This window comes from Tasmannia lanceolata, unplaced genomic scaffold, assembly GCF_043159265.1.
Source record: "Tasmannia lanceolata isolate RefF3 unplaced genomic scaffold, GAP_Taslan_0.1 ptg000018l, whole genome shotgun sequence".
Classification (NCBI taxonomy): domain Eukaryota; kingdom Viridiplantae; phylum Streptophyta; class Magnoliopsida; order Canellales; family Winteraceae; genus Tasmannia; species Tasmannia lanceolata.
In genome coordinates, this window is record NW_027518695.1 from 24,146,093 (window position 1) to 24,167,224 (window position 21,132).

Below are 21,132 nucleotides of genomic sequence, written 5' to 3' on the forward strand. Positions count from 1 at the left end.
TTGATTAGTTGGTCAAAATTATTTGGAAGTTTAATAATCTTAGAAACTATTTCAACAATAGAAAGCCAAGCTAATTTCTGCTAGTAATGTAGCATTAATGTCATTTCCCTACAGCCATTAGAAGTGTACTGATAAGTATATTATCATGTTTCGATGATGCTACTATTATGTTATTTGTATTTTGTAATTGAAATTACTGTTCACACATGTACCTTGTCACTGTAAGATAAACATTTGAACGAACTCTGATCATGTCAGAAGGGTGTTAGGGTCTTTTCCCACCCATTTTTGAAGAATCACCCGTGATTGATGATTAAATTAAAAGGACCCGAAATCCATAATTTCCGGTAACTAATTCCAACATTCCGTACTTTTTCCCAAGAAAACGGGAACCTGTGGTTGAAAAAGCACCACTCGTGACGTGCAAACAACAAACAGAGAGTGTCATCAATTGATCATTTTTAACCCCTTCTTTATTTTCAACACGCAGAAAAGGGTCTGAATATGGCCTAATCGATTGGTCATTTTCACGCCTTATTTATTTTCAACACAAAGAAAAATGGGGTGAAAATGACCTAATCAATCAGTCATTTCTCCCCTTCTTTATTTCAGCCACGGGATTCCGTTTTAGAAGTGTTTTCCCTTCATTTTTATTTTGTTTTCATTTTTATGTGATTGCGATACTTGTCGAGATAACAACAAGAGAAAAGTACGGAATGCGGGTATTAATTACTGAAAATTACAGTTTTCCGGTACCAATTAAATTAATCATTAAACACGGGTTATTCTTCAAAAACGGGTGGGGAAAAGACCCCAATACCCTTATGGCATGATCAGAGTCCTTGTATGTTGCCCTTCTTGACAAATTTACAACCCAACGTTAATCATTATCTTTAAAGTAATATTTTATTATTTCTCACTTCTCTTTTGGCTAAGAACGGCTACATTATTGAATATTTTACTATTTACACATATCTTTTGGTTTAGAACGGCGACGTTATTGAATATTTTTATTATTTCTCACATCTCTTTTGGCTTAGAACGGCTACGTTATTGAATAATTTATTGTTTCTCAATCTCTTTTGGCTTAGAACGGCTACGTTATTGAATTTTTATTATTTATCACGTCTCTTTTGGCTGAGAACAACGCCGGATTATAGTGTATGCCGCCGAAATATCGAGTACGCCGCCGGATTCAAGAATCACCCACCGTTCAAAGATATCAAGTACGCCGCCGGAATATAAAGTACGCCGCCGGAACATCGAGTACGCTGCCGGATTTTCTGGGTTCAAACATGTATTCCAAACGTATCGAATATGCCGCCGGCATATCGAATACGCCGCCGGATTCTAGAGTACGCCGCCGGAATATCGAGAACTCTGCCGGAATATCAAGGGGTACGCTGGCAGAAATATGGTGTACGCCGGAGGAATTCAGCGGTACGCCGGCGGAAATAATGGGTACACCGGCGTAAATATTGGATACGCCGGTGGAATCACATACAGAGAGATGGCTGTATTATTAGAAGACGCCACCGTTCCATATTGATATCCACATGTCGTGGATCCAACCGTCTATGCATATTGGCGACAACCAAGATTTAAACGAACCCATGGGACTCTGGGTTCAAAGGAAATTTTCAAATCCAAACCAAACCAGGCGCCAGCATTCCAAAAAGTTTTTTAACAGGTGTAAAGCATCCATCCGTTTCTGGTTATTTCCGACGGCCAAGATAGAAACGAAACCAAGGTTCTATCGGTTCAAATACACATTCAGACGAACCAAAGGAAGCCTTGTGAAACGCACCAATTTAAAGGGCATTAAATACAGGGGGATTTTCTGTAATGAAAAAGGAAGTTGCAAGGAGATTTATGATGATGTCAAAAGGGTATTGGGGTCTTTTTTCCACCCTTTTTGAAGAATCACCCGTGTTTGATGATTAATTTAAAAGGTACCTAAAATCTGTAATTCCTTGTAATTATTACCCTTGTTCCGTACTTTTCTCTAACAACGCTTTCGCGTCAAAAGGTAGGGCGCATAATCCTAAGGGTTGCAAAAAATCATCGCCCTCTCAAGAAGGGAAATGTTATCAGCACTGCTGTATTTTGATGAGGGCACTCCTCACTTTATTAAAAGTACGGTATGGCCTGCACCATAGGATGATCCAAACCGTCCATTAGATGAGCCACAACCTAAATAGGTTGTGCCCCAAAAATTATCTCCTTAGGTTCATCCTAACCCTCCGATCTATAGAGGGTTAGGATCAACCCTCTATAGCCCATCAAGAATCTCCAAGAATTACTAGTCTAATACTCCCCCTCAAGTTAGCATATGGATGTCAAGTACGCCAAGAGGCTTGGTGAAGAGATCTGTTAGTTGGGATGAGGTGTGGAGATAAAGTGGGTTTCACCCCTTCTTTATTTTCACCAAATCACCACTCAGAAAAAGGGGTGCAACTGGCCTAATCAATCGGTCTTTTCAACCCTTCCTTTATTTTCAACACAAAGGTCATTTTCTCCCCCTCTTTATTTCAGCATGGGACCCATTGTAAAAGTGTTTTCCTTTCATTTTTAATTTGTTTTCATTTTTATGTGGTTGTGATACTTGTGGTGATAACAGCAATCTTGCTATTATTATAGAGAAATTATACAGTGGCCGGTGGCCCGGTAGGGGTGTAAACGAGCTCCGCTCGGCTCGGCTTGGGCTCGCGAGCCTTACTAAACTTGGGTTATATTAAGGTCAATGATATATTCACACCCCACATCTTCCCTGGACAGCCCTATCTAGTGTAATTTGACTACTCTTTTTACACACGAGGGGTGGTCCACGTAACAAATGGGGTACCAAAAAAGAAGTGACATCTTTTGCCTCCCCCTTTCACTCCCTGGACAACCCTTTTAGTATATAAATTAATATATAATATATATTTAAATATATTAAATCCTTAACGAGCTGAGCCTGGCCAGCCGGCTCGGCTCCGCTCGTTAAGGATTCTAGCCAAGCTTTTACCGAGCCGAGCTCCAGCGAGCTTCCGAGCCCGAGCCAAAATTGACACCCTTAGTGGCCGGCCGTGAAGTCCCGTCAAGGTGGCACGTCAAACGTAGCACCCTTGATATTTAATCCAACAGCAGCATCTTAAGAAGTGCGCTGCTCTAAGGAGTGGTACCGTTTTGACGGTAGGGCACCATATAAAAACTCATTATTATAAAGAGAACAAAAATCTCCAAGAATTGCTAGTCTAAGGAGTCCTCATGTTGGCGCCGAGTATGCCACGAGACTTGGTGAAGAGATCTGTTAGTTGGGATGAGGTGTGGAGATAAGTGGGTCGGAGGAGACCGACTTCAATCTCTTCTAGAACAAAAATGCAATCGATCTCAATATATATGCTTAGTGTGCTCATGAAAGACAAGATTAGCAGTGATTTGTAATGCTTAGTACAATGTTGCAAGTTCAGTATGTGTGATACCTAAGTCGTCTGTTGACAAAGTATTCAAGCCATTGAAGTTCACAGCAGCTTGAGCCATAATATGATATTCAGCCTCGGCAAAAGACCGAGAAAAAGTACCTTGGTTCTTAGTTTGGCATGAAATGAGGCAAGAGCTTATCATAGTACAAAAGCCACTAGTGATCGTGACTAAGGGATAGGTGGATCACTCCTCTGCTTGGAAAAGCTCGCACTCCTATTGCATGCGTCTCTTTATTGAGACATGGATTCGATGTCAATTGAAGAGGAAGGTTGGACTAGGCCCACCTTTTTGGGGGTACGTGAAGACAAGGGATTTTGGTTCTTGATGAAATGTGCACGTGAAGACACCACCCAATCTCGTCTCCAAGTTGAAAAAATATAAACAATACACCGGAATTCTGTGTATAAGCTAAATACATTATATGATTGCAGCACTAACATTGCAGAATTGTCAATTATCATTAACTAATCACGAACCCCTATGAATAATTATAATCTAGTTTTTTGTTTGCCAAAAAAGAAAAGACAGTTACCTCAAAATAGAGTTCAGCAGGGCCGGAGATATTTACAGTAAGTCCTCCTTTAAGCATCGACCAGCAGCCGGATTCGGCGATAACTGCACCAGCATGCCTAAAACCATTATCCGTCTTGAAAATGGCTGTCACTGGAGCTTTTCCTTCACTGATTTGTACCCATGCTGGAATAACCTTGACCTACTTAGTGTTGCATTTAAATCTTTTACCTAATTAGTATATATAAAATCCAACTTCGAAGAGTTATAATTCAATCTATAGATTAGTGTATTCACCGATTAAATGCTATATACACTATAGTTTCGAGACTCTCCTCCCGTGTCACCATGAACTTGCCCGAGTCGACTCCCTTTTACCTTAACCATGTTCTTGTAGGACATGTTTTTCCCTTCAAAGTCAATTAAAACTAATCACTCTCCTCCCAGCTTGGCATTTCTCCTTGCTGTCCAAGGATTCAAAAGGATTGCTGAATTCTATGGAAGAGACCCCCTAAAGGAACTCTTAAGCTCAACATAGATGGAGCTTCGAAGGGGAACTCTGGAGAAGCAGGTGGAGGAGGAGTTATTCGAAATGAAAAATCTACGGTTATCTTAGCTTTCTCTCTTTACTACGAGAAAGGCTCTAACATGGTTGCGGAAACTCGTGCGCTCTTGGACGGGCTCCGCTGTTGCAAGGCCTTTAATATGAGCAAGATAATCGTGGAATCAGATAGCAAAGTTCTGATCGATCTCATCGACGGGAAAGGGCAAATCCCTTGGGCAATCCAATATCTCTGGAAGGAGATTCAACCACTTCTTTGCATTTTGTCTCCCACTTGCAAACACCAATTCAGAGAGGGAAACTCAGTTGCAGATGCCCTTGCAAACTTCGGCTACTCATCAAGATCCAATTTGTTCTATCCCTCCTGGGCCTCCATGCCTCGCCTGGTAAGAGGGGCAGCAAGATGGGATGCACTTGGCCTTCCCAACATCAGAAGCAAGATCAACTAAGGGCACTCTCCCTTATAAGCATTGATTGTTGTCTTTTTCCTATGGCTTTAGCTTGCTATTTTGTCGAGTTAGAGGCTTCCCCTCCTCCTTACTCTCTTTCTAGGGCTACGGCTTCCTGTATTGATGGCTAGGAGGTTTTCCCTCCTCTTGTATGGTCCCAACTTTTTATATATAAATTTGCCGATCTGCCCGGGGTCGTTATCTTTCCGGGTTAAAAAAAAAAAAAAAAAAAAAAACTACTGTTTTGATTCTTCTGAGCTATGGATGCGTTAATCAAGTACGTACTCAGGCATGCTAATCGAGTCAGCTGCATGAGCTAAGTACTCGCATGATCTCATCGTCCCGTGTCAACTAAGATATGCTTTGGCCGCATTTTGTAAGGGGAAATGATAAAATTAAATTATTTAAAAAATTCTAAAAATATATAATTAAGAAAAAAATATAAAATAAAAATTTCGTAGAAATATAGTGATAATATCACTATATTTTTTAAATTCTCATAATTATTTCGAGATTTTTTCTTTTTATCAAAATGTCACGAAAATCAGTATATTTTAAAAAGGTCAGAGACATGCCACATGAGAAATTATGTGACGAATGGGCATAAAACTCGTACCCATCATTCCACCCTTTATATTTGATCCCATCACAGCACACTTTGTAAGATGATCAAATATCAAGGGCAATGTGGACCACAAATACAAGTTTGCACGCCCACTCATCATATAAAATCTCTTTGGGACATTGCAAACAACCATCGAATCACCATCAGCCTGTGATTGGCAATTGGCCCACCGATATTCTTAAAGTTGTGGGCCCATACAAGAGTCGTGTACCAAGCAAGGTTTTAAATTTCGGCCGAATTTCGGATTTTGGTCAAGACAGAAACCGAAACGTTTGAAATCCGAAATTGGCGAGGTGTACCAAATTTTGGCCGTCGGGAATTTAGGTAATTTCCCAAAATTTCGGATAAAATATTAATATTTTAATCCTTTACCAAATTTCAGCTGAAATTACAGAAATTTCGGTAACTTCGGCCAAAATTTCAACCTAAAAAACCGACATTTCGAGTCCCTTTACCGAATTTCGGTTTCGGTGAGGACTGAAATTAACCTCAAAACCGAAATTTAAAACCTTGGTACCAAGCATACACTATATATTGGCTGTAATAGCAAACACTTTTATAATTTGTGACAATGAAGTAGAAAAATTACTAGAGAAAGTGTAAAGCTTCTGTTTCTGCATGTAGACCTTTTGGGAGAAAATATCATATTGCTTATTTCTGCTATGGGCCACAATGAAAGTATTGCCTGCTTTTGATAACCTCCTCTCTATCTTGGCCCCACCAAATCTTGACCATCCTCTCAAACCACGGTTAAATTCGGGGTTAACCAAGATCCCTCCTCCGTATTGGGGTTTTTGTATTCACTGTCACTTGTTTCCCATTTGAATTTACAATGCTAGAAAAGGAAAGTAAAGCATGCTATCTACTAAGTAAATTTTGCATTTGCAAATAATTCAAAAGTCAGATTCATTCACTTGGTTTATCTTGCCTTAAATTTCATTAATTGTAAGTAGAAGCTTTTTAGAGAAGACCGAAGGAGTTTGCATTTACAAAGCTAAAAATGGAAAGTAAAGCATGGTATCTATCAAGTAAATTTTACATTTGTAAATAGTTAAAATCAGTTTCATGCATTTGGTTAAAGTAGAGAAGGTGTGTAAATAGGGATTTGCTAAGGTCCATTGCAAAAGACTTTTCACAGCTAGTCTGTTGCACGTCACACCAGTCACCTCTTGAATGGAGACAAAAGCTGTTGTCTTCGTTAACGAGGTGGCTAGTCTGACGTGCAACAGACCAGCCGTGAAAACCCTTTTAGGAGATGCTGGCCATTCCCTTGTAAAGATATTAAGGGATAATTTTAGGCTACTGATATGATGTCTTCTATTAGTTAAAAAGCTGTCAAGTGCGCTACCATGGGATGCCAGATTGAGTGTTAGAATATGTGGGATCTCATAGTCAGATTGTGTTGAATTCACACCATTAGATCATCATGGGGCTAAATTAGGCAAGTGGGTTGAATTGGTTCCAAAAAAAGAAACAAAGAAAACTTTCTTCAGTTATCTGTCCTATCAAAACGTTAGTAAGTAATTTAGAGAAATTATATGATAAATGGGCTCGTATTTGATCCAACAGCAGCTCCTCAAAAAGTGAGCTGCTGTTGGATCAAATATCATGGATGGGATGATGGGTACGTGTTCATACTTTTATATATATATATATATATATATATATATATATATATATATATATATATATATATATATATATATATGGTCTTGGCTTGCATTTGCCAACTTAGAAAGGAAATTGAAGGCAACATGTCTAACTCATTAGTCTTTTAACGTGAACACTTGGTGGGTCCAGCAACCGAAAAGTTAAGGCGTAGTGAAATACTGGACCCCTTTTATTCCTCGGACCACGCCCTCTACTGTGTTTATTTTTTTTTTTATGGGTAAAAAATGGCCCGTTAAAGAAAAGGGGTACATATCATTTTCCTGCTTGTTTAGATCAGTGAACAAGGTAGCCCCATTGCCCATTGTATTTAGAAATAATAGCTACGCCTATGTACAGACACGATGAAAAATCACTTGGACTTTGTTTGATCGAAGATGAAACCGTTCCTTTGCCGGGCCCAATGTAAATAGGTCTTGCCCTAAAATCATCTCCATATGGTGATCCTAACCCTTTCGATAGGCAGAAATTATATATGTTCGTCAACAGCTTGGAGAGCTAGGATCATCTAATAGAGATGATTTTTGGGACAAACCCTATTTACATGAGTCCAAAACAAATGAATGGTTTAGATCTTCAAACAAGGATCATGGACGTACGCCATATAATATTTCTTACTTTATACCATCTAATAGGTGAGCCTCACTTATTCGAAGTTCTAAACAAAAACAATATATGCGAATTGAAGGCCTTTTCGCAACAAAACTTATGTGCACATACAGGATAACATTATATACAGTAGGCCCGTCTATTATCTGTGCAGTTAATTACGCCATATGAGATCCCAGCCATTCACTTGTTTGGCCTCAATGTAATTATCTGTGCAGCGAATTTTATACAAGGTCGTTCGTCCACTGATCGGAGGGTTAGGATGATCCTAGCCCTCCAATCTTTTGAAGAACGACACAATATATAATTCTCTACCTATCAAAAGGGTTAGAACACCCTATGGAGATGATTTTAGGGGCAAGACCTATTTACATTGGGCCCTACAATTGATCGGCTTGGATCTTCAAACAAAGGGGGTCCAACTGACTTTTTCTTGAAATATACATGATATAATGTCCCTGCATAGGCATACGTATTACTTTTAAATACAATCGGAAATGGGCCTACCTAGGGGTGCAACTTGGGTCGGGTTGAACCCGATTTTTGGGCGCGTTGGGTTGACCAATTTCGGGTTGGGTTCGGGTCTGGGTTGGGATTTGGCAACCCAACTTAAATTCGGGTTGGGTTGGGTTGGGTACTAGGCAACCCGACCCAACCCGTGAACCCGCCAAAGATATACACAGTATGTCAGTATACATGTTTTTTTTGTAGTTTTTGACCTTTTGTTGACTTTTTTTGTTTTTTCTTTCCATCCTTACAAATATAATACTTATTTAATATTTCCTATTAACTTATATCCAAAAAGTAAAGGCAAACAACAAACTAAAGTAAAAAATAAACAGGTGATTGTCATGGTCAACCCGACCCAACCCGACCCAACTTGGGAAATAGGGTCGGGTCGGGTTGGGTTCGGGTTAGGGAAAAATCAGTTTGGGTTGGGTTGGGTTAGCCAAGCCGGGTTGAAACTCGGGTTCGGTTGGGTTATGGTTGGGGGTTGAAGTTTTCAGGTTGGGTTGGGTTGGCCTCAACCCGACCCGAGTTGCACCCCCAGGCCTACCTTGTTCAAAGATCTCAACCAGATACTTTCCCCCTTTTCTTTCAAGGGGCCACCCTTTTTTAGTGTGAAAATAGCAACCAAACATAAGAAGAAGAAAATGGGTCGAATAAATCACTTCCGCTAAACCATGTGGTTGCTGGCCCTACCAAGTGTTCACCTTAAAAGAGAGAGAGAGAGAGAGAGAGAGAGAGAGAGAGAGAGAGTGTGTTGGGGGAAGGGGTGTTGAGGGTAATTTTCTCATTTTAAAACTTTTAAAGGAAGAAAGCAAGTACCGTTTGTTTTTTATATGGTATGGCAATTATTTTCCAAAAGAAGGAACGATAGATGCAAGGGCCCTCTTTATGCAAGGGCTAAAGAAGGGCCCTTGAATAGATCCACATCATTAAGAAGGGCCCTTGCAAACAATAGAGCCCTTGCATCTATCATTCCTCAATACATTAATACAATTGCACAATTTCCCAACCGATCGAGCTTAAGGGGCATCGAAGTCTAAAATATTAATACAAATTCCAAATATATAAAACTTTCACTAAAACTTCCCGTTTCTAGCAACCAAGAATATAAAATATAGGATGATCCTAACTCTTTCTTGTGCCACATGCAAGCCACACCATCGATCAACAATAAATCTTGACTGTTGATTCAGATTGAGTATTTGTCTTTGTCGGATTGAGTTGAATGTTGATATGCACCTTATTATGGAGATGAGAATTTGATTAGAACTATCAGATTGTACCACAGAACAGTCGAAGCTCTCTAACTTAGATCTTGCAATCTCCTTTATCGAATCAAGCTGTTTTACTGCTATCCTCTTTATTATGCATGTCATAATCGGCTTGAGAATATCAGATTGTACAACAGAATAATGCGAGCTCTCCAAATTGGGTAAGATCTTTGCTAATTCATTTATTTAACTACAAGAAACAAGCTATTTAGTGGCAAAAATAATCATCAGTAAATATTTTAAGATCACCACTAAAAGGTTTTAGTGGCGACAAATTCGTCGCCACTGAGTCACCGGTATAGATGTGTCAATAAAGATAATAGTGACGACTTCATACTATCGCCACTAAATAGATATCTTTTAGTGATGACATAATTGTGTCACTAAAAGCATATATAGTAGTGACAAGACTTATCGCCACAAAATTGTGATTCTTTCTACCAAATTTAGAAATATAAAACCTTCTACCAAAAAAATATATGCCGAGTGATTCTTTCTATAGATATTTCCAAAAAAAAAAACGCCAACTCCTTTTTGATAAAATGAGAATAGCAGGTTGGCATTTCTTCACCCTTGAGCTATCCCACGTGTGTGATTCCACATGTATGGTCTTCACATGTTAATCCCAACAATAGCCGAACCACCTTTTTGGATTAAGTTTCAAGCCCAATTCACACAAATTTGACAAAACAGCCCATCCCTATTGATATTTACAGCCCACTCTTTCATTTCATCCTCAAATCATCTAAGGGATGATCTCAAACATCCAAATTTGTGGGCTGCATTTTAATTGACCAAAATTCTTACTGAAATATCAAATGGATGGTTCGGATCATCCCTTTGGTATAGCTGTTACAATCTAATGCAAATGTGCGCCCACTTTATTGGGTTGATCAAAACCGTTCATTTCATAGATATGTTGTGCCTAGAAAATCAGTTCTATGGACGATCTAAACCATCAAATTAATGGCATGCAACCTAAATGGGCCTTAACTCCTAAAAATCACTTTCGTGGGCTGATCTTGACCGTTCACTTTATTGGGCCACAATATAAATATTGATTGCACTCCTTAAACTAATTGCAATAAGATAATCCGAACCGTTAAATTCACCCCAACTAAAGCATCTTGAACCTGGCCACCAAAGTATCTTGAAATTTCGGATTTTCTTGGAAATTTGTTGTTTTCCTTTGATTTTTATCTCTTCAGCTTATTTTTCTCGGAATTCCCGCAAAAGCCTGAAACACCAAAAACAAATGAAAATACCTTAGTAGTACCGCCTTAAATGAGAAAAATATATTCTTTTAACTCCTACCATTCACACATAGATATCTTTTAGTGATGACATAATTGTCGTCACTAAAAGCATATATAATAGGGACAAGACTTATTGCCACAAAATTGTGAAGCAGTCTTCACTAAATGGCCTCTACTCACCACAAAAAAAGGCCTCTACTCTCCACAAAACAAATTGTTGAAGAATCTAAAACTTGCTTTTAGTGGCAATAATGGTCGTCACTGATTATTTATTATTGGTGAGAAGAATGGTCGCCACAAAATTGTGAAGAAACCGTCATTAAAAGTCATACAGTCACCACTTAAAGAATGGCTTAAGAATCTAAACCATGTATTTAGTTACAACAAATGTCGTCTCAAATTATTCAGTATTAGTGATGACTTAAATTTTATCACTAATATTTAAAATTTTAGTGGCTACTAGAGCTTCTGTTCCAACACTTTAGTAATGACTATTTCTATGCCACTAAAGCCTTTAATAATAACAACAACAATAATAATTTCTCAATATTTATTACATATATTTTTTAAAAGTTGTGAATTGTCAAGCAACTAAAATATATACAAGTCTTTGATCGTAATCACAAAGAATTTAAAGCACAACTAGATATTAATTGATATTAAAACATGTCTTCACATAAACAGAAATATTAATTAAACAAAACAAGCTTCCCAGTACTAACACAAAAACAAAGTTCATACATTTAACCAAAAACCTAAAAAAAAAGAAAGAACCCCAAGTCCAAATTGCCCTCTATCAGTAATATGTCAACGATATTTTGTGATTTGATCGAGCATCGATCTTGGTCGTCCATTCAAATCAAATGAGAAATTAACTTCATTCCATCGAGATGGAATTCATTCTACACTTCGTTTTGAATGGGGGGGGGGTCAGATCAGAATCATCAGATTGTACAACAAAACATTGAAAGCCCTCCAAATTTGATCATGCGAGCCACACCATTGATCAACAATCAATCTTGACTGTTGATTCAGATTGAGTATTTGTCTTTGTCGGATTGAGCTGAATGTTGATATGCACTTTATTATGGACATGGGAATTTGATTAGAACTATCCGAATGTACCACAGAATAGTCGAAGCTCTCTAACTTAGATCTTGCAATTTCCTTTATCGGATCAAGCCGTTTTCTGCTATTTTATTATGCATGTCATAATCGGCTTGAGAATATCACATTGTACAACAGAATAATGCGAGCTCTCCAAATTGGGTAAGATCTTTGCTAATTCATTTATTTAACTACAAGAAACAAGCTATTTAGTGGCAAAAATAATCATCAGTAAATATTTTAAGATCACCACTAAAAGGTTTTAGTGGCGACAAATTCGTCGCCACTGAGTCACCGGTATAGATGTGTCAATAAAGATAATAGTGACGACTTCATACTATCGCCACTAAATAGATATCTTTTAGTGATGACATAATTGTGTCACTAAAAGCATATATAGTAGTGACAAGACTTATCGCCACAAAATTGTGAAGTAGTCTTCACTAAAAGGCCTCTACTCACCACAAAAAAAATGGTTGAAGAATCTAAAACTTGCTTTTAATGCCAACAATTGTCATCACTAATTATTTATTATTGGTGACAAGAATGGTCGCCACAAAATTGTGAAGAAGCCGTCATTAAAAGTCATACAGTCACCACTTAAAGAATGGCTTAAGAATCTAAACCATGTATTTAGTTGCAACAAATGTCGTCGCAAATTATTCAGTACTAGTGATGACTTAAAGTTTGTCACTAATATTTAAAAGTTTAGTGGCTACTAGAGCTTCAGTTCTAACACTTTAGTGATGACTATTTCTACGCCAATAAAGCCTTTAACAGTAACAACAATAATAACAATTTCTCAATATTTATTAAATATTTTTTTTTAAAACCTGTGAATTGTCAAGCAACTAAAATATATACAAGTCTTTGATCGTAATCACAAACAATTCAAAGCACAACTAGTTATTAATTGATATTAAAACATGTCTTCATATAAACAAAAATATTTATTAAACAAAACAAGCTTCGCAGTACTAACACAAAAAACAAAGTTCATATATTTAACCAAAAACCTAAAAAATAAATAAAAATAGAACCCCAAGTCCAAATTGCATGTAGTGCATCTCCACCCTCAAGGCAAGCATTTTTACTTAGGGACAAAGTAGCTCTGTCAACTCCGTCAAACTAAGTTCAGCAAGCAGTCCATTGGCATCCTCTTGAAATTCTGGTTGAGCTATATAAACACTTCAAGTGCAGCATCTATTCCTTCACTCAACTGTCACCAAATAAAAAATAGTATGATTAACAAGTGGAGAATCAGTAGTATTACATGCATTATAAGAGTCATGTATGAAATGAAGCAAAGAGTAATGAAGTATTAATAATAAAGATGTCATTTATGGGGAACCTAATATTTTATGCACCCATAATCTAGGTGAGTAAAACATAAGTTATTAGTAAAATGCATATGCACATAAATCAAAATAAATAACATTAAATATTTAAATACTTCAAGGGGTAGTACTTCCATACCATTTGGGTTTCTAATTTTTTCCTTGGATAGAGTAAGGATTAAGGAGAAACTTCGGTTTCTCTTATTATCTCTAAATGTGCTGATAGTAGAAAACTATAATAAATGTTTGGTGATCCTCAATCTAGAATCATAGATTTACTGATTTGATTTTCAACCTAATTTAGGCAATCATATTCTACTTCCATATACACTACAGACATTGAAGCATGTCTTTCCTAGACATTGAAGAAATCATGTGTGGGACTTGGTGGTGACCACAAAACTATCATTGAAGCATGATAGTAGAAAACTATCATTGAAGCATGTTTTCATTTCGACAAAACATCTTCTATTTTTTTACATGATAAAAGGATAGAGTAACAGAACTATAGCAGCTAAAAAATGTATGAAGGAACACTTTCTAATGATCACCTTAACGAGATGAACATACTTATAAAGAAACTGAGCATCTGTTGGTACTTTGGAACTAATCTAATAGAACCTTTGATCAAATCTAATCACTTGAACTTAGAACCTTATATAAATGATGATTTCTACTACATACATGTGACACCTTAGATTTGGGCACATTGAGAATGATACAATAAAAAATTCATTGATGAGGGTATTATCAAAAGTATCATGTGGTAAGACTTCAGTCAATGTGAAACTTGCAACAATGGAAAGATATATATTTTTCTCATCGATAAGAAATTAGAAGCGTTAGACAGATTCAAGGAATATAAACGTAAAGTTGAAAGCTACCATGATAGAAAGAGTAAGATTCTTGAAACTGTAAGATGTGGTGAGTACACCTTAGACTTGTTTGATTTGTTCTCCAAGGAGCTTGGGATTATTCACCGAACCAATATGCTTTAGACTCTTCAGTAAATCGATATTGTTGAGAGGAGAAATAGACTAGATGTGAATTTTTTTTTTTTTTTTTGGGGGGGGGGGGTGGGGGGGGGAGGTGATTTTACTTATGACAAATTATAACTTGACCTAACTACAAGTTGTAGACTAGAGGGAATCCTTATATGAATGATGTAGATTTATTAGGATGTTTTTGACCTTGTATGAAAATAAACATACAAAGGTTTTTTCTTGAAGAACCCATCTTCATCAGTGGAGGTAAACAATGCCCATTAGATGAAGTGAGAGGGGGAAATAATGTTCTAGAAAGGTTCTTATAGTGAGCACTAAAGTGAGGAAAGCAATAACGGAGGAAATAAACTCAATAAGAATGAAGTTGGGGAATTAGTTGAACCATTTATGAATAGGAAGTCAAAGGTGTATGCTTTTTCAGAGCCATGGGAGGTTTCATTTTTTGTTATGACTGAAAGCAATCATTGTATATTTACGAAGGTGAGTGGGAGGAATATTAATTATACTTCTATCACTTTATATCGACAACAACTTAATTTCTAGACGTAACAAGAAACTATTCGCCAAATCTAAGATATGATTATCATGGAATTTGAAATTTAAGGCCTAGGTGAGGCTTCAGACGTCTTGGTTATTAAGGTACATAGATATAGAGCCAACCAGCTGATAAAGCTTTCACAGGAAATGTATTTCGATACAATACTAAAATATTTTTGTAACGGAAGGGTTTCAACTGATGAACATGCCTATCCCAAAGGTGGAAAGACTCAGAAATGATTATTTTTGTTCTAAACCTCCTGTGAAAAAGGATAGATAGAAAAAAAATTTATATGCCTCGGTTGTGGGAAGCTTGATGTACGCTATGTTACGTACATGAACCTAACCTCCACTCTACATTGGGAATGATTAGTACGTAGTAGTGAAACCGAGGATCTTTGCACTAGAATATTTTGAATCGAGTACTTAGGTACCTCAATGGTACTAAGGAATACATACTAGTTTACAAAAGTATGTGTAGACACCCCATTTTGACCGGACCCAAGTTCGCTATGCTTGGGCGAAACCCCATCCAATCATTTCCGCCATGTTTCGCATTTTTCTGCTAAGTGTTGAAAAGGGTTATTCATGAGAATCCGAGCAAAAGAGAATTTGGATCCGTTTGATGGGCCCGCCTTGAGCATTTGTTTAGATTTGGATCAAACAGGGGGACCCGCGCATTGTTTTAGTGAAAAATGAGTTTTGAACCTACTTCGATCCAACGCCTAAAGATGACCATCAAGAGAACGGTCAAGATCTCAGAGAAGTCATTTTAACAACCAATTTTGTTATGATCATCAAGTTGAGTTATTCGGATCAGCCCATTGAAATGATTTAGGAGGGCACAACCTGCTTAGGTTGGGATCCATCAATTGGATGGTCTGGATCGTCATAGGGAATTGATTTTGGCAATGCAACATACTTACAAATTGTCGCCCATCAAATGAACGGTTTGGATCATCTCAAGGGAATGATTAAAGGAGTGCATCCCATTAAAACATGATAGCCCATCAAATGAATGGTTTAGATCATCCTATGAAGTAGGGCCTGCTATGTTTTTTTTTTTTATTCTAGTCACAATAAGAGATTCGGCTAGAACATGTGTGGGGCCCATCAAAAGCAATGTAGTCTTAATTTGTTATTATTGTATTCACACTCAAAAGTGGAATTCCGAGTGATTGCAATAGCATAAAATTCGTTTGCTATGATGAAGCCCACTTGGGTTACTGCTCACCATTATACAAAAGGATTTTAAAAATATATAGTTGAGTCTTCCCCCATATTTTTATAAAGAGCATGTTATGTTGAAAAATATTTCTCTTTCCTTGCATGGAGCCATACGTTTTTTAATATGGGAAAGAATGTGGTGTTCTTAAAATAATAATTTATAAAAGGCATGTAGCATCTCTTTCTTTCCTTAGGTGGGGGTGCCACATGGTTTTTTTTTGTTTTTAACGTGGGAAGAGGTGCGGTGTTAAAAGAGGATAGCAATTAAAAAATAAAAAATAAAAAAATAAAAAGAAAGAAGCAACTCTTTTGGCTGCCATCTCTTCTTTTATTTAAGGGGACACCACCTCTTGAGAAAAAAAAAAGGAGGGTAACCTTCTCAGAGTTGGGGACCGAACAGCCCTTTCAGCCTTTTAGCTCATCTCTCCCCTCCTCTACAACAGCCTCTCTCTCTCTCCTTGTTGAATTATCCTTGCTGCAAAATTCCTTGGTGCATTTTGGGCCTAAAAACCCTTAGTAGTATAATCCCTTTTCTTCCTTCAACTCTTGGGGCTTTTATGTTGTTTGGATTTGGGATCCTCTTGTGGTCGAATCTCGAATTCTTGTGATGGAACCCCTTTGAAACCCAAAATCTTTGAGAACGAATTATAGTAGGATCAAATTCATTTTCTTTCATCGTTGGTTGAATCCTCTATAAATCCAGGTATGTCTTTTTTTTATTTTTTTATAATTAATTTCTATTTGTATGTTTAAATTTTGCATGATAGTGCCTCTTTGAAATTCTTAATCATATGTTCTTATTTAATTAAAATCTAGTTACGATTACATAATTAGGAATTAGGAGGAAGTTTTGGATCCTTGAACTCTAAGAATTTTTGGTTCTTTTAGGGATAAACCATGAATCCTACTTTAAAATTAATTCTCAAAAAAAAAAAAAAAAAAAAAAATGTAAAACCTAATGTTATTCACAATCCAATTCGAAAACACATAAAATCCACCAACAAATCCTCTTTGGAAATTAAAATCCACCAACAAACAGCAACTTGAATTGCAAATTCCATTCCCAAAACAGCCCCTAGAGTATATTTTCCACTCCCAAACAGCCGTTAGCATATAAAATCCAATTTTAACAATAGCCCATTCGAGCCTCTTTTGATATCAACACCGCTTCCCTTTCCAAATTTATAAACAAAATAACCCTTCTCATCTTGATACTCACAACCCCTTTCTAAGTTGAAAAAGACAAGAAATGATAATCACCACTTTCCATTTTGATAGTCAAACTTGATAATCACAACCCTTCTCAACTTGATAGTGACCTATGTTCCCAAGTGGTAATCATAGCCCATTATTTATTAAAAGACAAAAAATGATAAGACAAAAATATGGTGGTGCCAATATCATTCCCGCTATAGTGCTGGCTGCCTGTCTTGTGACTACATTTTGAGCATCTAAACGATAGAACCACAGAAAATGGTAAACTACAAAATTGTAGCCCTTTCAACGATCTTTCCAACGCATGTTCGCACATTCAATTTGGCCAAGCGGTTAAAGAGTTATGACAGTTTTAGTGGGCTGCGTTTGTTAGATCTTTTAATGGTCAATGTTTTGTCGAATATGTGGAATTGTCAAAACATGTTTGTATTAACGTCCTTTTCCAAACAAAGATCAAAAGGCACTAATCTAAAATACACCAACCTAAAAGTTACAAACCCAAAATTCACTCATTAAAATTACCGTTCTAAATCCGTTAAAAGCCATTAAGCAAAAGACCACTAAAAATCTCAAGTGAAACTAAAACCTTCTAAATAAACAACTTTAAAAGCTACCAAACACACTAAATACCTTCAGATAATAAAAGCTTCAAGAAAACTCTAAAAGTTTCCACAAACCCAAAAGAATTCGAGATTCCCAAGAGCCGGTGGATTCAAAATTCCTTTAGGAACCACCCAACCTAAAAGTAACAAATCTAAAATTCACCCATTTAAAATCTACCGATAAAAATCCGTTAAAAGTCATTAACCAAAATACCACTAAAAATCACAAGTGAAACTAAAGCTTCCAATTAAACAACTTAAAAGACACCAAACACACATAAAAACTCTCAAATAACTAAAAGCTTCAAGAAAACTCTAAAAGAATCAACAAACCCAAAATGAACTCTAAATTTCTAAGAGTTTTTTGGATTCAAAATTCCTTTAGGAACCCTTAGAACCCCTTTAGGAACATGTAAGTCAAGTCGAGTCTTAAGTTTTAGGGAGTCCTAGAGTCAGGAGTCCAGCCTCATCACGGACGCTTGCTATGAATAGCAACCGTACCATAAGTCTAGTTACACTAGTCACCCACTCTTTCCCTAGGACAAGCCTAGTAAACTAGGATGTAGGCTAACCTGCATTAGTCTAAGGGACAACTTGCATTTAGATAAGAATCATATAGCATCTTAGATGAAATCCTAAGATAATAAAATCCTCAACTTGAATTAAATACCTTCTCCTAAAACTGTTGAAACAGTCAATCCCGTCTAGGTCGGTGTCTTAGTTGAGTTAGGCATATGTAGCTTAGCTTAGGTGCACTGAACTACGTCGACTCTGATCCCAGTGAGGCTTGGGTACGTAGGCAGCTTGGATGTCTGATGGCATACCAACCGCGAGTCGGCACCACAACAAATTGTGGTGTTTTGTATATTAATTTTCTTGTAAATACTTAATCAAATCATTTAGGACTTTCCATGAAATTAGAATTCTAGGAGAACTTTCACTTAGATTGAATCCAGACAAATTAATAAATCAAGATACACATTTAGGATTCACATTGAAATTAGCTCATAGGATGCATGTCACTTAGTTCGCACATTAACATAGAGTTGAATGAGCCATTTAAAATAAATTTAAAAGAGTTAGCTTTTGGAATCGAAGACCGATTATCGGGCAGGAATGGTGCATGTGGCGGATAACTCCCCATACCTTCCATTCTCGTAACCAGGTAGCGAGTCTAGATTTCTGGTTAATTATGGGTCCTAGATCCCACATCTAGGTGGCGACTCTGTCAGTCTCTTTTGTGTGGAATTCGGATTGCCTTAGTGATCCTAAGTTCACATAAAAGACGAATTAAAATCAATGCTAAGAGGCACACGCCAATCGCGTGGGTACGAGAGACCAAGGGAGAGATCGCGGCGGCTCGCGCCTCACGCCCCTCTCACGGGATCGGGTCCCACAGTCTGGCGACTTCACTGGGGATGATCCAGATGGTGTTAGGGACCCGTTCCCTCGCCGCCGCTCTCGGATCGGGGTCCACAGTATGAAACTAATATAAGAAGGTTGAAAACATTCTGGGTGGAATTAGAGGTCGTAGAATCAATAGTGGAATTGATTACACTCTGTTGTAACAATCAAGAAACAATATCGACTTCTAAGACCTAAAATTTTAAAGTGGAAGCATTTGAAATGCATGCTATGAATGTGGGTCTTAAGAACTTAGAGGAAACAGGTTTTTTAGGACAAGTGGGAGATATTGGGATTTTCTAACATTTTATTGCCAGTAATCAAATTCTCTATTACCGTACTCTAATATGCATCATGTGATTGATAGAATCTTGGAAAATCCTCCTAGCTGGTTAGAACCTATTTTTCCACGGTGAGCAGGATGTTAGGAATGCAAACTGACCTAATTACTGTAGGGTCAAGAGCACAGAATACATCAAGCAATAGTGATAGGACCATGGGACCTTTTCATGGAATTTTATCCCTCTAACGGGGTACTTGCAATGTTGCTATAGGGTTTGTCTGAAGGGATTAGATCCGAGAGATTGTTCAACGTATGTGTTTGATGAAGCATATGGATCATGTGTTGGTATATCTCACAATAGAATATACGGATTTACAACATGTGGAAATACATGCATGTGTGAGGGATCCGATAGTAATTCAAAAGAATTGAGCCCATGTACATTTTTTCGAAACACATTGAATTATGTGCATTATAATGCAATAGTTTGTACACAATATACTTAACTAGAGAAATTACTATAGTAAAGTCTTTGATATAGGACATATGGCACTACAGGAGTGATGAATGGCTATGTTTAGACTAGAATGTTTTGATAGAAGGCAAAAAATTGACTATGGAATTCATAATTATTTTATATTTAATTCTATTTAATTTGAGTATTTTTATAGCACTCAACATATGCGCAATAATTAAATATAATTGCACTGATAATACTTGACGATTGATCATGCTAAATTACAATTTTTATCGAAATATTTACGAATAAAATAACTGACATAACTTTTGTAAAATTGGAATGTTATTAAATATATATTTTCTCAAAAAATTATATCTAGATAATTTATAAAAAATTAAACATTTTGGTCGATCAATTTGAGGAACATTTTGAATTGAGGAAGTATTGAAATAAACAAAAAATTAAAAAAAGGTAAAATCCCTTCTCTAACTCAATTCAAATTCGGGGTAGCCCATTGTGGTGAACCACATATTTTCTTGTCTTCTTATGGTTGCCTGTGATTTATTTCTTTCACTCCTTTTGTGATTATTGCTATTTGGCATGTATATTTTCTCCATCGTATTTGTGCAAGATCTTGGATTTTTCCGTGTATTTTCTGGTAGAAGATTAATCAGTGTTAATTGGCGGTGGATTTAGGCCACTACACACTAAAAAAGGATAAACATGGAAAGAGTATAAGATAAGAAAAGAAAGTGATTTCTATATTGCAAGTGATGCAGGATGCAAACTTTCCCTCTTGGTACTCACTCTCATAGTTGGGAATTGTTATTAACACCGATATAATTCGGCATTTAGCACCATGCAATTTTCTCTTATTTGCTCTTTAAACACTTTTAAATATTGGACAGACACTAGCATAATGCATAACTTGAGGGGTGTCGACCATTCCTCATTAGTTTTGTTTATATGGGGCATTGCATTAGATATAAAAATTCTTATAAAATCAGGTTTAGATGTTTATAAGTCCA